This window comes from Pelecanus crispus, chromosome 23 (assembly GCF_030463565.1).
Source record: "Pelecanus crispus isolate bPelCri1 chromosome 23, bPelCri1.pri, whole genome shotgun sequence".
Classification (NCBI taxonomy): domain Eukaryota; kingdom Metazoa; phylum Chordata; class Aves; order Pelecaniformes; family Pelecanidae; genus Pelecanus; species Pelecanus crispus.
This window is the reverse complement of record NC_134665.1, coordinates 2,906,878-2,931,464: the sequence shown is the minus strand read 5'-3', so window position 1 is coordinate 2,931,464 and position 24,587 is coordinate 2,906,878. Positions and strand designations below refer to the sequence as shown.

The window sequence follows — 24,587 nt, the reverse complement described above, 5'->3', positions numbered from 1 at the left end:
CCAAAGGCCAAGAGTGTTGAAATGTTTTCATCTTAAAAGGCTGAGAATATTTTGATATTTTCCTGTAAAGAGTAGTTTCCACTTCGGGAAGATAGAAGGGGAGTACCTTTTGGAGGCAGGGGGTGGGGGGGAACGGGGGCGTTGCAGAAGCCATTCTGGAACATGGACAATCGCATGGCTATTTTTCTCTTTGTTTACTAGCATGTGTATAAACACAAATCTCATGTTCATAAATAAAGTTAAGATTCTTTTAGCCTCGTCTATTCCCTGGCATGTCTGTATTACATTTCTAAGTAGCATCTTACCATAAGGGAACAGAGAAGTCTCAAAAAAAAAAAAATCAAACCAAAGGAAAAATCCTGGAGTGGGAGGGAAGACTTAGAGTTGGTTAGAAGTAATTCAAGTAAATGAAAGAGAAAGCAAACCCATTCCCTTCTTGTTTGCTCTGACTGTCCCTGATTTGGGCTGTGGGTGGCTGTCGGCAGGGTGGAAGCCTTGCATCTCTCTTTACAAGTCCTCTCTCCCTCCCCCTGTAAAAGCTCTGCAGCCTCAGGTGCTTCTGGGCTTGGAGGCACAATGAGCTGCATTCTTAAAGCTACCTCAGGCCTTGGTCTACAGAGAGGGGGTTTGGTCTTGGTTTTGGTTTGGTTTCTTTTTTTTTTCATACGCATATCCCTGTATGAACTTCGAAGCAGAACCTGGATCTGTGTGTGGCAGGAATAAATCACTGGAAAGCTTGCCAATTCTTGTTGCACAGTAAAGCAGCAAAACTAAAATGAGTGAGACTTTTTTGAAAAGAAGACGCACAAAATCTTATGCTTTGTGTATTTCTTCATTGTCTTGTTCTTATGTTCGCTGTCATTCTACACTTGCAAATTTGTGCTGCTGTCCTGCTGTTCCTGCAGCCAAAGCAAGCAAGTGGATCCTTTTTGGTTTAGTATGACTATTTCAGTAAGTGCAGGGATCTCTGGTTGGTGTTTGTCCTTAGAGGCTGCAGAAATGCAGAGTCATGCCCATTGTTTTAGTGCAGTCAAGCACAGCTGTGATCCTTCCTGGCTGAACTTTGAGTTTAGCCAAGCCATTGGGTTTTAGGAAACCACTGGAATTTATATGCAGCACTGCAGCAGTGAGATTAGCCTTTTCCTGCTATTTTCTGTCCCCTTTCCCACTTGCTCTGTGTTCGTTTCTGTTTAGTCTTCTGTTGGAAGTGGGAGTTAATACATTGACTGTCAGTTCTGGGTTTGGGGTTTGTCTTTTCTTCTTCTGGTTTTTTTTCCCCAATTCTTCTGCAGTATTATCTTCGGGTTGTATCCAAGTTGCATACATCGCCTGAGGATGGAAACATTTACCCTGCTGCTGGGAGCAGGGAGGGCTCAGGAGCATATCTGAAATGCTTGTACCCCAGGGCAGGCAGTGTGAGAAACAACCAAGCTGAACTGGAAGCCTGGGTCCGTTCCCAGAGCTAGGATATCATTGGTATCAGTGAGACTTGGTGGGGCAGCTGGGTGTCAGCTACAGCTGCTCACATGCTGGAGTGCAGGGCAGTCCCGGGAGAAAAGCGGGAGCCAGGCACGTGCGTTGCATTTGCTGAGCAGGGCTGGGTCCCTGGAGGGCAGAGAGCAGTGGCTTGAAGAATGGCAGCCTCAAAGGGCGTGCAAGGTGCGGGAGCTTCCTGCTGCCACCCTGGCTTGTGGGGATAGAGCTGAGGCACCCAGCCGAGTGCAGCCTGGTCCCTAGGATGGCAGGGCAGGCTCTGCCTGAAAGTGGAAGAGCTGCTCTCAGGGCCCTTGAGGCGTAGCATGGCTTCATGGGCACCAGAGCTGGGCCCCAAACCAACTGGCTCAAGGCTGCTTTGGATTTTGGAATGGACCTGAAGGTGGTGCCCAGTATCTGCTCAGAGCAGACAGAAGGCGGCCTTAGAGCAGACAGCTTGTCTCCTGTGGATACTCTGCTGTTGCAGCCCCAGATTTTGCAGGTGGTTAAGGGGGATGGATGTGAGAGGTGGCCACGCTGGACAGCAAATTGAAGGAGGAGTTGGGGTCTTTTTGGGGAGAGGAATCTGGCAGGGACAGCAGTACCCAGGAAACCCCATCAGTAATGGCATGGAAGTCCAAGAAGACCTAGCTAACAGCACCTGAAACACCACATCTGTTCCCAGGTGTGGCAAACGTGGGAGGAAGGGGGAAAAATAAGCAGGGGTAGGTGCCTTGTTTGGGAGGGGGCATGGGCGCAGAAAGGCAGGAGCCAAGGAAGCTGAGGGGGATGTACAAGCATGGAAAGTGGAGAGGAGTGGGGATCAAGGATCCAGCTGCTGCTTGGTTTGCTGGTTTGACTGAGCCCTGCACCTAATCCCCACAGCCCGTCCAACCTTCTTTTGGAGGGTGATTCCAAATCCTTTTGTGCGTGGCCCCACTCTGTGTACCCGGTGCGGGGGTGGGTGCAGAGGCCTGGCTGCTGCAGTGGCAGAAGGGAGCACAGGGCATGGGGACCCAGCAGCTGGAAACACCGAGTGTCCAGGGCCAGGTACTGCTGGAGCGCTGTGTGTGTGCAATTCGCGAGTGAACTTGAAGCTGGACGAGCTGGCGAGCAAAGAGGAGAGACCCTTTCAGTCATGTGGATGGCATGTGGCTGCAGCCCGGGTACACGGGGTCATATGTTGTTATTATTATTAATACTACTACGACTATTTTACTTAATTTATTTCAATTATTAAACTGTTCATATCTCAACGCACGAGTCTTCTCACTTTTAACCTTCCGAATCTCTCCCCATCCCACCGGGCATGGGGAGTGAGCGAGCGGCTGTGTGGTGCTTAGTTGCTGCCCAGGGTTAAACCACCACACTCTGTGAGCTGCTCCCTTAGAGCCTGCAGTCACCTGCACGTGTCTGGGGCCACCTCCTGAAGCCCAAATGTCGCCAGGTGTTTGTGCCTGAACAGCTCCCTCCTGGCCTCCATCTCCATTATCGCCATGGGAGCTGAGACAAGGAGCTCCCATGCAGGTGCCCATGTTGTGCCCACCTGAAGTGAGGCAGGAGGAATCCCCCCTCCTGTGGGTTTGTGGCAGGCATGGGAGGGAGCTGAGAGCCCTTGCAGCCCCAGGACTCCAGGCCCAGGATGAGATGGCTCCATTGACTCTGCTGAACCCGTCCCTCAGCAGGGCTAAAGGAGATCCCTGCCTGTCACTGCCTGGGTGTCCTGTCTAAGGTGGAGACAAGGAAAAGTGATTACAGGTCATAAATCGGACTCAGGTGAGAGAAATTACACTGCTGGAAGTAAGAGTCTCTCCCCAGCTGCAGGAGGGAGCATCAGTGATGGCTTCAGGCTGTGTCACAGCAGGTTCCCCTGCAGCCCCAGGGACAACACAAGGCAGCCCAGAGGGGCAGAGCAAGGGCTGCCTTGGGCTGGTGCTGTGCTGCTGAGCTGGGCCGGGCTCCTGGGACGCAGGCAGCTCCTGGCAAGCGGGCAGCGCTGCAGAGAGACAGCTCTGCCCAGGAGCAGCTCCTGTGCCAAGCGCAGCAGGGCTGAGGGCAGTGCCTGCAGGCAGGGAGGGGAGAGGAGGGAGGCAGACAGGGGTTAAAGGCAGTGTGGGGTGGGAGGGTGCTGAGAGCTCACTGCGGGAGAGATCTTCACAGCCCTTGACACAGTAAGTCTGTGACTGCAGGGCTATGCAGCTGCATTTCCTTGAGGGGTCTCCTAAAGCTGGCACATGCCACAGATGACAGGATCTGTAAGTACAACTCTGAGAGTTTCTCTGTTGTAGAGAAGAACATGCTCCAGAGCAGGGCTGCCCTACTGCACCATGAGAGACTGGGACAAGGCATGACGGCTGCCTTCTCCAAGGGATGGCTGCAGGGGTGTGAGGGTGGGTGTGCAGCCAGGGGTGCCCAGGGCTGTCCTTGTGAGCAGGGTCCCTGCACCCCAGGGTGCTGTGTGCCGGGGCAGGGACTCTGCCGCCTGCCAGGGTCAGCTCTCAGCCTGCCCAGGGAACTCCCCACGGTTGTGCAAGGAGAAGCTGTGGGTGGACAGAGTGACCCCAGCAAGGCAGGGTCCTTCTGCTGGTGAGAGGGTGCTGCGTGGGTCAGGGCTGCTCAGAGCTTCAGCCTCATCTCCAGAGTATTTCCAATAGGAGGTTTCAAGGGGAAGATCAAGACAAGGATTACTATAAAGAGAAGGAATTTCCCTGTGCCTTCAATTCCCTTCTCTTGGGGAACAGCAGGTGAGAAATGATAAAGGAGTTCTTAATATTGACAGATCACTGAGACTGCTGAACTGTAACTCTGAGTGATCAGCAGGTTTTCCAGGAGTCTCCCAATGAGTTTTCAGCCACTCCTCTGCCCGTGGACAGAAACAGGATCACCTTTGATGGACCCATCAGGCTTAATCTGACCTGTGATTTTTTCTACCTGCAAACCGGACCATGCGCCCAGCCAGTGCCCTGCAAACATGCCGGTTTCTGGAGGGCTAAGGAGAGGGCACAGAGGTTGGGATGGGGTCTGTGAGTGCTGGCAGGGAAAGACATGGCACAGGGAAACAGCTCCCATGAGGAAAATCTCCTGGCAGCAGGGATATCATCAGGGAATGAGAGGAAACAAAAACCACAAATGTTGTGAGAGGGAGAGTTCAGAAACCTCCGTCTCATCCCCTGCCATGCAGAGCCCTTCCCCTGAGCAAGCCCCCTTGCCTCCTCTCCCGGCCAGCAAAGCCTCTGCCCCAAGGGCTGGGGGCTCCAAGGCGCGAACCAGCTCCTCTGCAGCCAGAGCTCCAGCAGAGCCGTGCTGCAGCTCTCCAGCCCCGCGCCCAGGGCCCTCTGCAGAGCACAGGGGCTGAGAGCAGCTGCCCGGCAATGCTGGTGCCTGGGAGGTGGCGGGCACAGCTGGGGAAGGGCAACGCTGGCCTGAGGGCCCGCCTGCCTCTGCCCTGGCCTCTCTCACCCACACCCGCACTCCAGCTCTGCTTCTCGCTCCACTTGTCCCTGTTAGTGCTGGGGTTATTTCCTTCTTGCTGTCAGGCTCCCTGGGCAGATGGAGTTTCAGCTGCAGAGTCACACACTGGTCTTGTGGGTCCCCCCATGCCCGTGTGTCCATGGGAACAAGTGTCCCAGCTTTCCTCTAAGCTGTGGGGCAGTGGGCAATGCAGTCAGTGCATGGAGGCAATGAGCTCAATCTCCCTTACTCAAATGCCATCACTAAGACACTTGGCTATCTCCTTGAGGTGTCCTTCCAAGCTGTGAGCTTCCCTCCAGCATGCAAACCTGTCCCATAGCATCTTTGTGTTATCTGAAACTGCAAGGGAGAAGCACAGAGATGCTAAGACAGAAAAAATGCTGTTGGGTTTGTGCAATGAGCCATGCGTGTCCTTGGCTAGAAGTGGGGTGCTGAGACCTTGAGAAAGGCTGAGACATTTAGTGGTCTGTGGAAGATCCATCTGCTCTCAGCAGTGCCTGGTGGCTTTTCAGGGTAACATGGGAGTGTGATCAGCCTCCATCTCAGAAAGCTGCAAGCCCGGAGAAACTGGGACCCAGACAGAGAGACAGAGCAGCTGCCCTCACTCTGCACGGAGCCACAGGCAATCCTCTTGCCTCACAGAACTCGCTCTGTTCTCCCTTTGTGCAGCAGAAATGCTGGGGGTTTCTGACATCCAAGAATACTCCCCAGGGTGGCAGGGGAGGGGGAGCTGTAGAAAACCTAAACCTTTCAAGTCGCCTTCTGTCTTCCTGGGTCCTTAGCCCTGGGAGTGCAGATGCTGACAGGCCCTTCTGCGTTAGCAGTGGTTCCATCTGACACAGTTGAACACCAGGACTGGTCCCTGTCCCTGCCCACTGCTGCAGAGCAGGGCTGACTTCTCAAGAGCCCGTGGGCAGATGCCCTGCTCCTCATGGCACACACGGCCAGCACCAACCAGGGCTCCAGGCACATTGCTCAGGGAAGGGCTGCTAGAAAAACAAAAGGCTGGGTGTGTGTTTCAAGGGGAGGTCGTATGGGAAATTGCTTTGATTTTGCTCAGAGAAGTCTCTACTACCTTGTCACTGTCTTCTTCTCCAATGACAGTCACTGACTCCCAGAGGCAGCAGATGTCCAACGACAGCTCCATCACTGAGTTCCTCCTCCTGGCATTTGCAGACAGGCGGCAGCTGCAGCTCCTGCACTTCTGGCTCTTCCTGGGCATCTACCTGGCTGCCCTCCTGGCCAACGGCCTCATCGTCACCGCCATAGCCTGTGACCACCACCTCCACACCCCCATGTACGTCTTCCTCCTCAACCTCGCCCTCCTCAACCTGGGATCCATCTCCACCATTGTCCCCAAGTCCATGGCCAATTCCCTGTGGGACACCAGGGCCATCTCCTACTCAGGATGTGCTGCACAGGTCTTTTTCTTTCTCTTCTTGGTTGGAGCAGAGGTTTCTCTTCTAACCATCATGGCCTAAGACCGCTACGTTGCCATCTGCAAACCCCTGCACTACGGGACCCTGCTGGGCAGCAGAGCTTGTGTGCACATGGCAGCAGCTGCCTGGGGCACTGGGTTTCTCTATGCTTTGCTGCACACGGCCAATACATTCTCACTACCCCGACGCCACGGCAATGCTGTGGGCCAGTTCTTCTGTGAAATCCCCCACATCCTCAAGCTCTCCTGCTCACACTCCTACCTCAGGAAAGTTGGCCTTATTGTGGTTAGTGACTGCTTAGGATTGGGATGTTTTGTTTTCATTGTGGTGTCCTATGTGCAGATCTTCAGGGCCGTGCTGAGGATGCCCTCTGAGCAGGGACGCCACAAAGCCTTCTCCACGTGCCTCCCTCACCTGGCTGTGGTCTCCCTGTTTCTCTGTACTGGCAGTTTTGCCTACCTGAAGCCCCCCTCCCTCTCCTCCCCAACCCTGGACCTGGTGCTGGCAGTTCTGTACTCGGTGGTGCCTCCAGCAGTGAACCCCCTCCTCTACAGCATGAGGAACCAGGAGCTCAAGGAGGCCTTTAAGAAAGTGATTTCATGGATGATATTCAACACTATAAATTTTCCATTGCTGTTCACAAATGATTCTCAGGGTGTAGCATTGCAGGCCTGTCTTTTGCGGGGAGGGGCTGGTGGTGTAGCATTTCTGTTATCATTATCTGTATGGTTCTGAGTGTTTATTAAGTTTCTACATAAATGTTGGCATTTCTCTTATTCTTACTGAGGAATGAACCTGCTCTGTCTCACCTGGACCTGATAGAAAAGTGTGTGTTTCTGGGGCAGAGCAGACACTCTCCTAGCATCTCTGTAAGAAAATCAGATCTCCCACTGTGGGCCTGGCCTTTGGGTCTGCCCCCACTCAGAGATATCACCCACTTGGTAGTTCCAACCCTGGGTCTCTCCAGATCCTGGTGGCCTCCTCTTCCTCCTCACTAGCCCCACTTGACCAGCAAAGCAGGTACGCCCACACACACACACATACACACTAGTGACAGCAGGAAACGTAAAAGTGAGACAACTCACGGATTGAAACAAAGATATTTTAATAGGTAAAGCAAAAGCTGTGCACACAAGTAAAGCAAAATGAGGAATTCATTCACTGCCTCCCACCAGCAGGCAGGTATTTAGACATTTAAAGGAAAGCAGGGCTTCATCACTCATAACAGTTACTTGGGAAGACAAATGCCATCACTCCAAACACCCCCGCTTCCTCCTTCTTCCCCCAGCACCTATTGCTGAGCACGATGTCCTGTGGTCTGCAATGCCCCTCTGGTCACTTGCAGTCACCTGTCCCAGATGGGTCCCCTCCCAACTTCTTGTGCACCCCCAGCCAAATCGCTGGCAGGGCAGTGTGAGGAGCAGAAAAGGCCTTGGCGCTGTGCAAGCGCTGCTCAGCAATAACAAAAACATCCCTGTTATCAACACTGTTCTCAGCACAAATCCAAAACACAGCCCCATACAAACTGCTATGAAGATAACTCTACCCCAGCTGAAACCAGTACCATAAGCAGGACAGAGCACGGTGATCAGGCACAGGGTTTGGCCATGCCAGCACTGCCCAGCCCCTCCCCACGGGCACCTGGCCCCTTCAATCCCCCTCCTGACCCCTCTTCCACGGGCTGCTGCTTCCACCTTGCACCTCCATCCCTCCCTTTCTCTGCCCCGCTCTCCTCCCCAGTTCATTGACACCCTCAGATGATACTTTTTCCTCAACAGTCTCAGCTTTTCTCCATTTGTACCCAAATTTGACAGTTTGGGGCCTGCCTCAGCACGGGGCCAATTGGGTTGTTTGCAAAGAAGGGACTTCAAAATCCACCTCCCAGCTACCAGGCCTCTCCTTGCATCGTCCTCTTCTGGCAACAGCAGGAACCTCCCAGCCAACCTCCCACAACCCTTCCCCTTTCCCTGCCTCTCCTCTCCCTTCCCCAGCGCTCTCCTTTCTGCTGGGCAGGCACCAACGTGCTCCCCCACGGGCACTGCAGAGCCCTGCTGGCACAGCTCGAGTGGTGGCAGGGCAGCCATGGACGCCAAGGGCTCCTCAGGAGGGCAGGTGGGCGCGTGAGGAGGTGGAGGTGAGCTCTGTGCAAAGGGGAGGCTGGCGTGCACAGAGCCTTGCCTTGGAGGAAGCCTCATGGTCCCAGCTCCTCAGGGACATGGCAGCTTCAGCCACTGCACAGTCTGCTGGGAGGGCAGCAGGGCTGGGCACAAGCAAGCCAGGAGATTCCTGGAGGGAGTGGAAGACAACATTTTGACACAGGCACTCGATGATGAGCTCACCAGGGCTGGTCTCAGTTACTGACAGCTGGATCTGTCTGGGGGTGTGAAGGATGAGGGCAGCCATGGCTGCAGTGACCATGAGGTGGTGGAGAAGGAGGACAAGTAGCAGAATGACAGTGGCGGAGTGCAGGAGAGCTGATTGCAGTTAGCTGAGGATGTGCTTGGCCTGTCCTGGAGGACACAGGGGCTGTGAGTCCCTCCTGGATCTTAGAATAGAATCATAGAATCATAGAATCGTCTAGGTTGGAAAAGACCTTTAAGATCATCCAGTCCAACCATTAACCTACACTACCAAGCCCACCTAAACCAATCAAGGGTAGACTAGACTAAACCATATCCCGAAGTGCCACATCTACCCGTTTTTTGAACACTTCCAGGGATGGTGACTCCACCACCTCTCTGGGCAGCCTGTTCCAATGCTTGACCACCCTTTCCGTAAAGAAATTTTTCCTAATTTCCAGCCTAAACCTCCCCTGGCGCAGCTTGAGCCCATTTCCTCTCGTCCTATCGCTAGCTACTTGGGAGAAGAGACCAACACCCACCTCACTACTACCTCCTTTCAGGTAGTTGTAGAGGGTGATAAGGTCTCCCCTCAGCCTCCTCTTCTCCAGGCTAAACAACCCCAGTTCCCTCAGCCGCTCCTCATAAGACTTGTTCTCCAGACCCTTCACCAGCCTTGTTGCCCGTCTCTGAACACGCTCCAGCACCTCAATGTCTTTCTTGTACTGAGGGGCCCAAAACGGGACACAGTATTCCAGGTGCGGCCTCACCAGCGCCGAGTACAGGGGCACAATCACCTCCCTGCTCCCGCTGGCCACAGCATTCCTGATACAAGCCAGGATGCTGTTGGCCTTCTTGGCCACCTGGGCACACTGCTGGCTCATGTTCAGCCGGCTATCAACCAACACCCCCAGATCCTTTTCGGCCAGGCAGCTTTCCAGCCACTCTTCCCCAAGCCTGTAGCGTTGCATGGGGTTGTTGTGACTGAAGTGCAGGACCCGGCACTTGGCCTTGTTGAACCTCATACAGTTGGCCACGGCCCATCAATCCAGCCTGTCCAGGTCCCTCTGCAGGGCCATCCTACCCTCCAGCAGATCGACACTCCCACCCAATTTGGTGTCGTCTGCAAACTTACTGAGGGCACACTCGATCCCCTCATCCAGATCATTGATAAAGATATTGAACAAGGCTGGCCCTAAAACAGAGCCCTGGGGAACACCGCTCGTGACCGGCTGCCAACTGGACTTAACACCATTTACCACAACTCTCTGGGCTCGGCCACCCAACCAGTTCTTTACCCAGCGAAGAGTATGCCTGTCCAAGCTGTGAGCTGCCAGCTTCCCGAGGAGGATATTATGTGAGATGATGTCAAAAGCTTTGCTAAAGTCCAGGTAGATGACATCCACAGCCTTTCCATCATCTACCAGGCGGGTCACCAGGTCATAGAAGGAGATCAGGTTGGTCAAGCAGGACCTGCCTTTTGTGAACCCATGCTGGCTGGGTCTGATCCCCTGGTTGACCTGTACTTGCCTGTGGAGTTCGCTCAAGATGAACCTCTCCATAATCTTCCCCGGCACCGAGGTCAGGCTGACAGGCCTGTAGTTCCCTGGGTCCTCCTTCCGGCCCTTCTTGTAGATGGGCGTCACATTGGCAAGCCTCCAGTCATCAGGGACCTCCCCTGTTAACCAGGACTGCTGATAGATGATGGAGAGTGGCTTGGCGAGCTCCTCCGCCAGCTCCCTCAGTACTCTCGGGTGGATCCCATCCGGCCCCATAGACTTGTGAGCGTCCAGGTGGCGTAGCAGGTCATTAACTGCTTCCTCCTGGACTATGTGGGCTCCATTCTGGTCCCCATCCCTATCCTCTACCTCAGGGGCCTGTGTACCCTGGGGATGACCGGTCTGGCTGTTAAACACAGAGGCAAAGAAGGCGTTAAGTACTTCAGCCTTTTCCTTGTCCTCGGTGACAATGTTCCCCCCCACATCCAGCAAAGAATGGAGATCCTCCTTGGCTCTCCTTTTATTGCTGATGTACTTATAAAAGCATTTTTTATTGTCTTTTACAGCACTGGCCAGATTGAGTTCTAGCTGGGCTTTTGCTTTTCTAATTTCCTCCCTGCAGGACCTAACAAGATCCCTGTACACCTCCTGAGTTGCCCGCCCCTTCTTCCAAAGGCGGTAGACTCTCCTTTTTTCCCTGAGTCCCCGCAAAAGCTCCCTATTCAGCCAGGCCGGTCGATTTCCCCTCCGGTTGGTCTTACGACACACGGGGACAGCCCGCTCCTGCGCCCTTAAGACTTCCTTCTTGAAGAGGGCCCAGCCTTCCTGGACCCCTTTGCCTTTCAGGACTGCCTCCCAAGGGACTTTCCCAACCAGGGTCCTGAAGAGGCCAAAGTCTGCCCTCCGGAAGTCCACGGTAATAGTTTTGCTGCCCCTCCGCTTAGCATCACCCAAAATTGAGAACTTTATCATGTCATGGTCGCTAAGCCCGAGACGGCCTCCGACCTCGATATTTCCCACAAGCCCTTCTCTGTTGGTAAACAGCAGGTCAAGCGGGGCACCTCCCCTGGTAGGCTTGCTTACCAGCTGCATTAGAAAGTTATCCTCCACACACTCTAGGAACTTCCAAGACTGCTGCCTCTCTGCTGTGTGGTATTTCCAGCAGATGTCCGGCAAGTTGAAGTCCCCCACAAGAACAAGGGCTAGCGATTGCGGGACTTCTGCCAGCCGTTTATAGAATGCCTCATCTACCTCTACATCCTGGTTGGGTGGTCTGTAGCAGACTCCCAACAGGACATCCGCCTTTCCGGCCTTCCCCCTCATCCTTACCCATAAGCATTCCACCTTGTCATCACCACTGTCAAGCTCTATGCAGTCGAAACACTCCCTAACATACAGAGCCACCCCACCACCTCTCCTTCCCTGCCTATCCCTTCTGAAGAGCTTATAGCCCTCCAGTGCAGCACTCCAGTCATGAGAGTCGTCCCACCATGTTTCCGTGATGGCGACTATGTCATAGCCATCCTGCTGCACAAGGGCCTCCAGCTCCTCCTGTTTGTTGCCCATGCTATGTGCATTGGTGTAGATGCACTTAAGCTGGGCTATCGATTTCGCCCCCAACGTTGTCGTGCTGCCCCTGGGCTCCTCATTAGCGGGCCCGTGTATATCCCCTTCCCCCTTCAAACCTAGTTTAAAGCCTTCTCAATGAGTCCCGCCAACTCATGGGTGAGAATCCTTTTCCCCCTTGGAGACAGCCGATCTCCATCAGCCGCCAGCAGGCCCGGTGCCGTGTAGACCTCCCCATGATCAAAAAACCCAAAATTCCACCGATGGCACCAGCCTCTGAGCCACCAGTTAATCAGGGGAGTTTTCCCATTCCTTTCAGCATTCCTTGCTGCCACTGACGGGACTGAGGAAAACACTACCTGCGCTCCCGATCCTGCGACCAATCGCCCCAGTGCCCTGAAGTCCCTCTTCATTGCCTTAGGACTTCTCTCTGTAATCTCATCACTACCCACCTGTATAACCAGCAACGGGTAATAATCGGAGGGCCTCACGAGGTCGGGGAGTTTCCTCATAATGTCCCTAACCCGGGCCCCAGGGAGGCAGCAGACTTCCCTGTGGGATGGGTCCGGGCGGCAGATCTTCAGGGACAATGTCCTCAAAGCCCATGAAGAAGGCAGTCAGATGTGCAGGGAGTCGAGCAGGGCCTGGCAAGAGGTCAGCGTGGATGAAGAGGGACCCCCACGACTTAGGAGGTGACCTTGCAGAAGGAAGGTCCGGGAGGCTGGAGGGGGAAGAGGCTGCCCAGGAGGCAGATGGACCCCTGGCCTGTGGGTGCAGGGATGGAGCCAGCAAAGGCCAAGCTCAGCGGTGGCTGGAAATGGCCGTGCATGGGGAGGGCACCCAGAGGGGCTTCTCTGAGTGTGTTGTGAGCACAAGGCAGGCAGCTGAGGGAACCCTGCTCCCCATGCCCAGTGGGGCAGGGGACGGAGCGACAAAGCCACAGAAATAACAGTAATTCCTCAGAGCAAAGATTGTCCCTTGAGAGTGCTGCTAGGAAATGTAGTTTGCTGAGTAACTGGACACACCTATACATTTTTCTATACATTCAGATTTTTCCATATGCTCACATAGAAAGACAGATAGCACAGATTTGATGAGAAGAGTGCAAATTTGGCCATCCAAGAAGACAGCGTTTCACTGAAGCTTTGTACCCTGCTATCCTGCATCAGGCAAGAGTGGTCAACACCTCATCCTATTTCCACCTGTCCTAACTAAACTGACCATGTCTGTAGTCCCCTTGCCAGCAGCCCATCTGCACAGAAACACTTGCAGTTGGTCCTTAGACTTACTTTCCCCTTACCCTTTGATCATTCAGACACCTCTCAACAATCCCATAGCAGCCTTGAGCTCCATGGAGTCAAAAGCTTGCCTATCTTTCAGTAGTCTGTCTAATTCCGTCTTTAGACAGCTCTTTAGTTGTCTTTATTTTACCACTTCCCTTCTGTCTCAAACATTTGTGGCATGATTATGCCTTATGAAGGAAGGTGAACCTCATTGGTGGCAGCTTGTAATTGGCATACTGTTGAGGAGTGTGTTTGATTGCAATGGTGAATCTTAGCAGTCTTAATTTGCTTGTTCAAAAATGAGAGCAATCCCCCTTTGCCTTTATGCAGCCAGGGCTCAAAGGCAAGCAGGTGGGAGCTGGCACAAAGGAGCTGTACCATCCAGCTGCAGAGTGCAGAGGAGAAGTCTGATGTAAGGACAAGGGATGCAAGTGCCAGATGGGTGATGAGAGCCATGACGGGCTTGGGGAGGTGAGGAGCAAGGGTGTCCATGCTGTGTCAGAGCTTATGAGACAGCTTCTCCTACCAGCCCTGACCTCCTTAGGAGAGACCCTGGGTCAATAGCACCCCAAGAAGGCTGCTATCCTCTCTTCTCTAAACTGAAACTTAACAAACTACACCCTTTAAAAAGAAATTCATTTTTATTAGAAGTTCTTTGAAATCTTTCTCCACAAGTGCACTAGGAAACCTCTCTAATGAACTGTACAAGAGTAGAAGACAATTACAGGAAGAGACACAGCTTGTTAGGGCTTGCTTGGTGTTAATGAGTGCTATGGTGTATTCGATCCTGAGTCCTTGATGCTCAGGTACTGAGAGGAGATTGCACAAACCTCTCCAAGGCTCAATGTCAAAAGCAAAACCCAAAGTGCCTTGAAGCATTAATGAGTCCCACTGAGGGCCATTACTGACAAAGCCTCCCAAGGGACTCGTTAGAGCAGAGAACTGGAGGCTGTGATTGCAGGGAGGCAAAGGTAATGTGCAGGCAGCTCAGCTGCTGAGAAAGCCCTGGCTTTGTTTGATGAAGCAGAAAGGCCAAGGCCTGACCCCCAGCCCCATGGAAGGCAGATCCTGTCCTTCACACCTTGCTCTGGGCCCTTCCTGGGGCACTGGGCTGTGGGGGGTGTGATGCTGAGTGAAGGCCAACGGTGTGACAGCTCCCAGGCTTCCTGGGGGTGTGCAAGGAGGCCATGAGGCCCCCCCAGTGCCTTAGCACAACATGTCTGCTCATGGGCCTTGGTGGCAGAGATGATTGCCGTACCCAGGGGCACAAAGGCTTGGGTTCTCTTGGTGACTTCCAGCCTTGCCAGTGCTCTTTGCCATCTCTAACACAGGTTGTCCTGCGCTGTGCCACAGCTGCTTCTTTTTCCCTGCAGGCTGTAGGCACCCACCTTGCTTCCCCACCTTGCTCTCACCCTGGCATTTCCATGCATTCACTGACGTCTGTCCACCCTCACTCTCTGTTCCTTGAAACACGGAGAGATGGACTGATGTCATACTCCTTCTGGAGGACTTCATGTCTCACAGCACTACCCTCTGAGTGACATTTCTTCCTCCTCATGTCCATTCTCCACCTTCCCAGCTGCACTGTGTGGCAGTGTCTCTCTCTCCTGCTCTTTCCAACCTCCAAGGAAAGCTGCAGCATCTGTGAAACAACCCTTCAAGCAGGCATCCCAACCCATCAGCCTTCTTGTGGCCTTTCACCTCACCACACAGAAGGAACTTCACCATCATCTTCCAAAGCTGCCGCCCTTTCAGCTTCTTGGCTAGACTTGAGCAAGCTGCGTGCCTGCTGCTGTCCCATCATGTCCTCAGGCAGAAGAGACATGACAACCAAAAGAGAAGCCCCCTTCCTGCAGTGAGCCTCAGTCCTTGGGCAGAAGGCATCTCCCAGTCAATGTGCCAACCAGGTGCCTTCTGCTGGCCTGTCAGAGACGCTGGCAGATGTGCGCTTCAAAGCACAGATCCCAGCCGTGAGTCAAGGGCTGACCTATCAGCTGTTTCAGAATGAAGTCCCTTTCCCAGACACAGTCCTGCTGTTGGCCTGTCACCTCCAGAGGCAGAAGTGACCTCACAGCCCCCTTCACAGCCATTGGCTGGATTACGAGCTCCTGAGACACAAGTGACCACATGGTACTGTATCCAGCCATCACCCTCCTTGTGGCTGACTACGTGAGCAGACAACAGTAAGCTTGTTTCACCAAATTGATCTCATAGATTTCCTCCCAATGGTTTGAGTGGAGAAATGTTCCTCAGAGGAACTGCTGTATTTCTGTTGGTGCATTTTATATCTCTACTTCTGACTCTCTCTGGACTGCCATCAGAAAGCTCTCCAAGGGAAAGATTCATTGAATCATAGAATAACTCAGGTTGGAAGAGACCGCTGAACATCACCTTGTCCAGCTGTGCTGCTCAAGGCAGGCTTAAGCAGATGAGATCTCCCAAGGACTCTGCCCTGATTCGCATCACCCACAAAGGAGCTGAAAAGGCTGCATCACATTATGCAGGGAGTTAATAAAGACACTCAAGAGTGTTGGCGCAAGTGCTTGCACTGAGGGATGCCACTAGGAAGTGGCCACCAGGAGGACTCTACCACTGGTGACAGTGGGGCTTGAGGCACCAGTCCAACTCCCACCCATTACATCACGTATTTCTTCTGTCCGGACATCACCAATCTGGATATAAAGAGGCTGTGGGAAACCTTGGCAACACCCTTGCTAAGGTCCAGGTACAAAACACCCCCTGCTTTCCCCTACCCATCCAGGTTCGGCAATCCCTTTCTTGTCCTACAAGGACCTGGAAATGCCTGCAGGAGTACTTTGCCCATCACCTTCCGAGGGACTGAGCTGAGGGTGACCAGCCTCTAATTCTTGCAATGCTCCTTCTTGCACTTCTGGAAGAAAGGTTTGATGTCTGCCTTTTGCAAGGAGCCCAGCACCTCTCTGATTGCTCTGACACATTGGAGGGCACAATGCAGAAAGGGTGACGTGAGCAGACAGCAGCATTTGCCATGAGCCTGTCCCAGGCGAGTGAGATGAATCTCACTGGCACAGTGGGGTTTCTTCCTGGAGTCACACCCAGGAAGGGCAGGGCCCCCTGAGGTGTCCCCATCGGAGCTGGCCTCCTGCACTCCTCACACACACAGGGCTGCGCAGAGGCACGAGTCCTGCCCTTGCACACGCGCAGGCCCTGCACTGCAGCAGGCATCATGACCCTCTGGCCTCCTGCTGCCACTGCCAGAGGCTGGGAGGCACCTCAGCCCTGCGGTGGGTCGCCCTGCTCTGCACCCATCTGAGATGCCCCACGGCAGGAGGAATGGACACAGGCACCTCGGGTCAAGGGAGCACATCCCAGTGCTGCATTCAGGTGGTTTCCCCGGGGATGTTACTCTCCAGGTGCAGTGACCTGGAGGCACTGTCTGTCCCACTGGCCTTCATGGCACCTCTGGCAATAGCTGATGCCATTTGTGCTCACTCGGGTTCATCTCTCCACACGCACACCATGGGCATGCTTAAGTCTCCTCTGGACAATGCAAACATGGACTTTTGAACTCGTTGTTTGGTGTGCCTGTGTGGAGGGACAAACAAGGTCTCTGCTGCAGTGAGAGGCCAGTGCTGGGAAGGGTGGTTGCAAGGGGCTGCTCTGTGACCATTGCCCTGGGGCACCTTGCCCGCGGTGTCCAGCAAACAAGGACACAGAGCAGACCCTGCTCTGCTGGTCCTTCAAGGCGATCCCTGGAGGCCTGGCTGTGCAAGGGACACTGCTGTGTGCCCCCGTCCTGCACACTCACACACTTGAGCTCTTCACTGGTGTTGCCCTCAACACAGCACTTGCTTGAGTGTCTCCTTGAGAGCAACTCTGAAAGCAGAGCTAAGGCTTCAGGCACTGCCCTGAGGAGATCACCTTTCTTTATGGAAACGCTGGTATGGAGGCCAGCTCTGTCACAGAAGTGCCCATGGCCTGTCCCTGCCTGCGGTCACAGCACTACCATGCAGCACGCCTGTGACCAAGCTGCCAGAGCACTCAGGCCTTACAGCAACGCAAGGGATCAGAACCAGAGTGTGCGAGTGGAAAGAGAAGAGCCCTGGAAGAGCAAGGGCTGGTGCTCCCTGGCAGTGCTGCCATGCTGGCACTCCTTTCCCCTCCACCGGTGCACACAGGAACTGTTCCTGCAGCTCCAAATATGCCTTGGAGGAAGGAACCCAGGACAAGAAAATTCACTGAAGTGCACTTTATTGTGTTTAAAGGCCTTGGAGGAAGGAACAGAAGACAAAAAAAGGTGACTGAAGTGTGCTCTACTGCACTGAAACATACAGACAGAGCAGGGCTCCTCATTTACACAGCCACTCAGTCAGAAAAAGAAAGACAGAGAGTGATTTAGAAAGGAGATGACAACATTATCACAAGGAAAAAGCACCACAAAAACAAAAAATACAGGTGACAGGCTGTGCCTGTGATAATTTTACAATATAAATGTTCTGCAGCAGAAGTTTATTGCTTCAGGAAAACATCGAGTGATCAGTTTCCCCACTGCATCCTTGAGCTCCTGGTTCCTCATGCTGTAGAGGAGGGGGTTCACTGCTGGAGGCACCACCGAGTACAGAACTGCCAGCACCAGGTCCAGGGTTGGGGAGGAGAGGGAGGGGGGCTTCAGGTAGGCAAAACTGCCAGTACAGAGAAACAGGGAGACCACAGCCAGGTGAGGGAGGCACGTGGAGAAGGCTTTGTGGCGTCCCTGCTCAGAGGGCATCCTCAGCACGGCCCTGAAGATCTGCACATAGGACACCACAATGAAAACAAAACATCCCAATCCTAAGCAGTCACTAACCACAATAAGGCCAACTTTCCTGAGGTAGGAGTGTGAGCAGGAGAGCTTGAGGATGTGGGGGATTTCACAGAAGAACTGGCCCACAGCATTGCCGTGGCGTCGGGGTAGTGAGAATGTATTGGCCGTGTGCAGCAAAGCATAGAGAAACCCAGTGCCCCAGGCAGCTGCTGCCATGTGCACACAAGCTCTGCTGCCCAGCAGGGTCCCGTAGTGCAGGGGTTTGCAGATGGCAACGTAGCGGTCTTAGGCCATGATGGTTAGAAGAGAAACCTCTGCTCCAACCAAGAAGAGAAAGAAAAAGACCTGTGCAGCACATCCTGAGTAGGAGATGGCCCTGGTGTCCCACAGGGAATTGGCCATGGACTTGGGGACAATGGTGGAGATGGATCCCAGGTTGAGGAGGGCGAGGTTGAGGAGGAAGACGTACATGGGGGTGTGGAGGTGGTGGTCACAGGCTATGGCGGTGACGATGAGGCCGTTGGCCAGGAGGGCAGCCAGGTAGATGCCCAGGAAGAGCCAGAAGTGCAGGAGCTGCAGCTGCCGCCTGTCTGCAAATGCCAGGAGGAGGAACTCAGTGATGGAGCTGTCGTTGGACATCTGCTGCCTCTGGGAGTCAGTGACTGTCATTGGAGAAGAAGACAGTGACAAGGTAGTAGAGACTTCTCTGAGCAAAATCAAAGCAATTTCCCATACGACCTCCCCTTGAAACACACACCCAGCCTTTTGTTTTTCTAGCAGCCCTTCCCTGAGCAATGTGCCTGGAGCCCTGGTTGGTGCTGGCCGTGTGTGCCATGAGGAGCAGGGCATCTGCCCACGGGCTCTTGAGAAGTCAGCCCTGCTCTGCAGCAGTGGGCAGGGACAGGGACCAGTCCTGGTGTTCAACTGTGTCAGATGGAACCACTGCTAACGCAGAAGGGCCTGTCAGCATCTGCACTCCCAGGGCTAAGGACCCAGGAAGACAGAAGGCGACTTGAAAGGTTTAGGTTTTCTACAGCTCCCCCTCCCCTGCCACCCTGGGGAGTATTCTTGGATGTCAGAAACCCCCAGCATTTCTGCTGCACAAAGGGAGAACAGAGCGAGTTCTGTGAGGCAAGAGGATTGCCTGTGGCTCCGTGCAGAGTGAGGGCAGCTGCTCTGTCTCTCTGTCTGGGTCCCAGTTTCTCCGGGCTTGCAGCTTTCTGAGATGGAGGCTGATCACACTCCCATGTTACCCTGAAAAGCCACCAGGCACTGCTGAGAGCAGATGGATCTTCCACAGACCACTAAATGTCTCAGCCTTTCTCAAGGTCTCAGCACCCCACTTCTAGCCAAGGACACGCATGGCTCATTGCACAAACCCAACAGCATTTTTTCTGTCTTAGCATCTCTGTGCTTCTCCCTTGCAGTTTCAGATAACACAAAGATGCTATGGGACAGGTTTGCATGCTGGAGGGAAGCTCACAGCTTGGAAGGACACCTCAAGGAGATAGCCAAGTGTCTTAGTGATGGCATTTGAGTAAGGGAGATTGAGCTCATTGCCTCCATGCACTGACTGCATTGCCCACTGCCCCACAGCTTAGAGGAAAGCTGGGACACTTGTTCCCATGGACACACGGGCATGGGGGGACCCACAAGACCAGTGTGTGACTCTGCAGCTGAAACTCCATCTGCCCAGGGAGCCTGACAGCAAGAAGGAAATAACCCCAGCACTAACAGGGACAAGTGGAGCGAGAAGCAGAGCTGGAGTGCGGGTGTGGGTGAGAGAGGCCAGGGCAGAGGCAGGCGGGCCCTCAGGCCAGCGTTGCCCTTCCCCAGCTGTGCCCGCCACCTCCCAGGCACCAGCATTGCCGGGCAGCTGCTCTCAGCCCCTGTGCTCTGCAGAGGGCCCTGGGCGCGGGGCTGGAGAGCTGCAGCACGGCTCTGCTGGAGCTCTGGCTGCAGAGGAGCTGGTTCGCGCCTTGGAGCCCCCAGCCCTTGGGGCAGAGGCTTTGCTGGCCGGGAGAGGAGGCAAGGGGGCTTGCTCAGGGGAAGGGCTCTGCATGGCAGGGGATGAGACGGAGGTTTCTGAACTCTCCCTCTCACAACATTTGTGGTTTTTGTTTCCTCTCATTCCCTGATGATATCCCTGCTGCCAGGAGATTTTCCTCATGGGAGCTGTTTCCCTGTGCCATGTCTTTCCCTGCCAGCACTCACAGACCCCATCCCAACCTCTGTGCCCTCTCCTTAGCCCTCCAGAAACCGGCATGTTTGCAGGGCACTGGCTGGGCGCATGGTCCGGTTTGCAGGTAGAAAAAATCACAGGTCAGATTAAGCCTGATGGGTCCATCAAAGGTGATCCTGTTTCTGTCCACGGGCAGAGGAGTGGCTGAAAACTCATTGGGAGACTCCTGGAAAACCTGCTGATCACTCAGAGTTACAGTTCAGCAGTCTCAGTGATCTGTCAATATTAAGAACTCCTTTATCATTTCTCACCTGCTGTTCCCCAAGAGAAGGGAATTGAAGGCACAGGGAAATTCCTTCTCTTTATAGTAATCCTTGTCTTGATCTTCCCCTTGAAACCTCCTATTGGAAATACTCTGGAGATGAGGCTGAAGCTCTGAGCAGCCCTGACCCACGCAGCACCCTCTCACCAGCAGAAGGACCCTGCCTTGCTGGGGTCACTCTGTCCACCCACAGCTTCTCCTTGCACAACCGTGGGGAGTTCCCTGGGCAGGCTGAGAGCTGACCCTGGCAGGCGGCAGAGTCCCTGCCCCGGCACACAGCACCCTGGGGTGCAGGGACCCTGCTCACAAGGACAGCCCTGGGCACCCCTGGCTGCACACCCACCCTCACACCCCTGCAGCCATCCCTTGGAGAAGGCAGCCGTCATGCCTTGTCCCAGTCTCTCATGGTGCAGTAGGGCAGCCCTGCTCTGGAGCATGTTCTTCTCTACAACAGAGAAACTCTCAGAGTTGTACTTACAGATCCTGTCATCTGTGGCATGTGCCAGCTTTAGGAGACCCCTCAAGGAAATGCAGCTGCATAGCCCTGCAGTCACAGACTTACTGTGTCAAGGGCTGTGAAGATCTCTCCCGCAGTGAGCTCTCAGCACCCTCCCACCCCACACTGCCTTTAACCCCTGTCTGCCTCCCTCCTCTCCCCTCCCTGCCTGCAGGCACTGCCCTCAGCCCTGCTGCGCTTGGCACAGGAGCTGCTCCTGGGCAGAGCTGTCTCTCTGCAGCGCTGCCCGCTTGCCAGGAGCTGCCTGCGTCCCAGGAGCCCGGCCCAGCTCAGCAGCACAGCACCAGCCCAAGGCAGCCCTTGCTCTGCCCCTCTGGGCTGCCTTGTGTTGTCCCTGGGGCTGCAGGGGAACCTGCTGTGACACAGCCTGAAGCCATCACTGATGCTCCCTCCTGCAGCTGGGGAGAGACTCTTACTTCCAGCAGTGTAATTTCTCTCACCTGAGTCCGATTTATGACCTGTAATCACTTTTCCTTGTCTCCACCTTAGACAGGACACCCAGGCAGTGACAGGCAGGGATCTCCTTTAGCCCTGCTGAGGGACGGGTTCAGCAGAGTCAATGGAGCCATCTCATCCTGGGCCTGGAGTCCTGGGGCTGCAAGGGCTCTCAGCTCCCTCCCATGCCTGCCACAAACCCACAGGAGGGGGGATTCCTCCTGCCTCACTTCAGGTGGGCACAACATGGGCACCTGCATGGGAGCTCCTTGTCTCAGCTCCCATGGCGATAATGGAGATGGAGGCCAGGAGGGAGCTGTTCAGGCACAAACACCTGGCGACATTTGGGCTTCAGGAGGTGGCCCCAGACACGTGCAGGTGACTGCAGGCTCTAAGGGAGCAGCTCACAGAGTGTGGTGGTTTAACCCTGGGCAGCAACTAAGCACCACACAGCCGCTCGCTCACTCCCCATGCCCGGTGGGATGGGGAGAGATTCGGAAGGTTAAAAGTGAGAAGACTCGTGCGTTGAGATATGAACAGTTTAATAATTGAAATAAATTAAGTAAAATAGTCGTAGTAGTATTAATAATAATAACAACATATGACCCCGTGTACCCGGGCTGCAGCCACATGCCATCCACATGACTGAAAGGGTCTCTCCTCTTTGCTCGCCAGCTCGTCCAGCTTCAAGTTCACTCGCGAATTGCACACACACAGCGCTCCAGCAGTACCTGGCCCTGGACACTCGGTGTTTCCAGCTGCTGGGTCCCCATGCCCTGTGCTCCCTTCTGCCACTGCAGCAGCCAGGCCTCTGCACCCACCCCCGCACCGGGTACACAGAGTGGGGCCACGCACAAAAGGATTTGGAATCACCCTCCAAAAGAAGGTTGGACGGGCTGTGGGGATTAGGTGCAGGGCTCAGTCAAACCAGCAAACCAAGCAGCAGCTGGATCCTTGATCCCCACTCCTCTCCACTTTCCATGCTTGTACATCCCCCTCAGCTTCCTTGGCTCCTGCCTTTCTGCGCCCATGCCCCCTCCCAAACAAGGCACCTACCCCTGCTTATTTTTCCCCCTTCCTCCCACGTTTGCCACACCTGGGAACAGATGTGGTGTTTCAGGTGCTGTTAGCTAGGTCTTCTTGGACTTCCATGCCATTACTGATGGGGTTTCCTGGGTACTGCTGTCCCTGCCAGATTCCTCTCCCCAAAAAGACCCCAACTCCTCCTTCAATTTGCTGTCCAGCGTGGCCACCTCTCACATCCATCCCCCTTAACCACCTGCAAAATCTGGGGCTGCAACAGCAGAGTATCCACAGGAGACAAGCTGTCTGCTCTAAGGCCACCTTCTGTCTGCTCTGAGCAGATACTGGGCACCACCTTCAGGTCCATTCCAAAATCCAAAGCAGCCTTGAGCCAGTTGGTTTGGGGCCCAGCTCTGGTGCCCATGAAGCCATGCTACGCCTCAAGGGCCCTGAGAGCAGCTCTTCCACTTTCAGGCAGAGCCTGCCCTGCCATCCTAGGGACCAGGCTGCACTCGGCTGGGTGCCTCAGCTCTATCCCCACAAGCCAGGGTGGCAGCAGGAAGCTCCCGCACCTTGCACGCCCTTTGAGGCTGCCATTCTTCAAGCCACTGCTCTCTGCCCTCCAGGGACCCAGCCCTGCTCAGCAAATGCAACGCACGTGCCTGGCTCCCGCTTTTCTCCCGGGACTGCCCTGCACTCCAGCATGTGAGCAGCTGTAGCTGACACCCAGCTGCCCCACCAAGTCTCACTGATACCAATGATATCCTAGCTCTGGGAACGGACCCAGGCTTCCAGTTCAGCTTGGTTGTTTCTCACACTGCCTGCCCTGGGGTACAAGCATTTCAGATATGCTCCTGAGCCCTCCCTGCTCCCAGCAGCAGGGTAAATGTTTCCATCCTCAGGCGATGTATGCAACTTGGATACAACCCGAAGATAATACTGCAGAAGAATTGGGGAAAAAAAACCAGAAGAAGAAAAGACAAACCCCAAACCCAGAACTGACAGTCAATGTATTAACTCCCACTTCCAACAGAAGACTAAACAGAAACGAACACAGAGCAAGTGGGAAAGGGGACAGAAAATAGCAGGAAAAGGCTAATCTCACTGCTGCAGTGCTGCATATAAATTCCAGTGGTTTCCTAAAACCCAATGGCTTGGCTAAACTCAAAGTTCAGCCAGGAAGGATCACAGCTGTGCTTGATCGCGCTAAAACAACAGGCATGACTCTGCATTTCTGCAGCCTCTAAGGACAAACACCAACCAGAGATCCCTGCACTTACTGAAATAGTCATACTAAACCAAAAAGGATCCACTTGCTTGCTTTGGCTGCAGGAACAGCAGGACGGCAGCACAAATTTGCAAGTGCAGAATGACAGTGAACATAAAAGCAACACAATGAAGAAAAACGCAAAGCATAAGCTTTTGTGCGTCTTTTTTTTTTTAAAAAAATCTTCACTCATGTTAGTTTTGCTGCTTTGCTGTTCAACAAGAATTGGCAGGCTCTCCAGTGATTTATTCCTGCCACTCACAGATCCAGGTTCTGCTTCGAAGTTCATACAGGGATATGTGTATGAAAAAAAAGAAACCAAACCAAAACCAAGACCAAACCCCCTCTCTGTAGACCAAGACCTGAGGTAGCTTTAAGAATGCAGCTCATTGTGCCTCCAAGCCCAGAAGCACCTGAGGCTGCAGAGCTTTTACAGGGGAGGGAGAGAGGACTTGTGAAGAGAGATGCAAGGCTTCCACCCTGCCGACAGCCACCCACAGCCCAAATCAGGGACAGTCAGAGCAAACAAGAAGGGAATGGGTTTGCTTTCTCTTTCATTTACTTGAATTCCTTCTAACTAACTCTAAGTCTTCCCTCCCACTCCAGGATTTTTCCTTTGGTTTGATTTTTTTTTGAGACTTCTCTGTTCCCTTATGGTAAGATGCTACTTAGAAATGTAATACAGACATGCCAGGGAATAGACGAGGCTAAAAGAATCTTAACTTTATTTATGAGCGTGTGATTTGTGTTTATACACAAAGTATAACTAGTAAAGTATAGCTAGCAAACAAAGAGAAAAATAGCCATGCAACTGTCCATGTTCCAGAATGGCTTCTGCAACGCCCTCCTCCCCAAAAAGTACTCCCCTTCTAGCTTCCCAAGTGGGAACTACTCTTTACAGGTAGTATCAAAGTATTCTCATCCTTTTAAAAGGAAGATGTTCTAACACTGTCTGTGTCTGGCTACTCCTTCTTCACTTTTTTCACAG

General features: G+C 53.8%; 2 pseudogenes; one reads left to right on the top strand and one right to left on the bottom strand.

The window, feature by feature from the left end:
* The first annotated feature begins 5,977 nt into the window (after positions 1-5,977).
* Positions 5,978-16,616, top strand: LOC142595844 (olfactory receptor 14C36-like; annotated as a pseudogene).
* Positions 16,617-17,529: 913 nt separating this feature from the next.
* LOC142595843 (olfactory receptor 14C36-like) lies at positions 17,530-18,586 on the bottom strand (annotated as a pseudogene).
* Between the last annotated feature and the right edge of the window lie 6,001 nt (positions 18,587-24,587).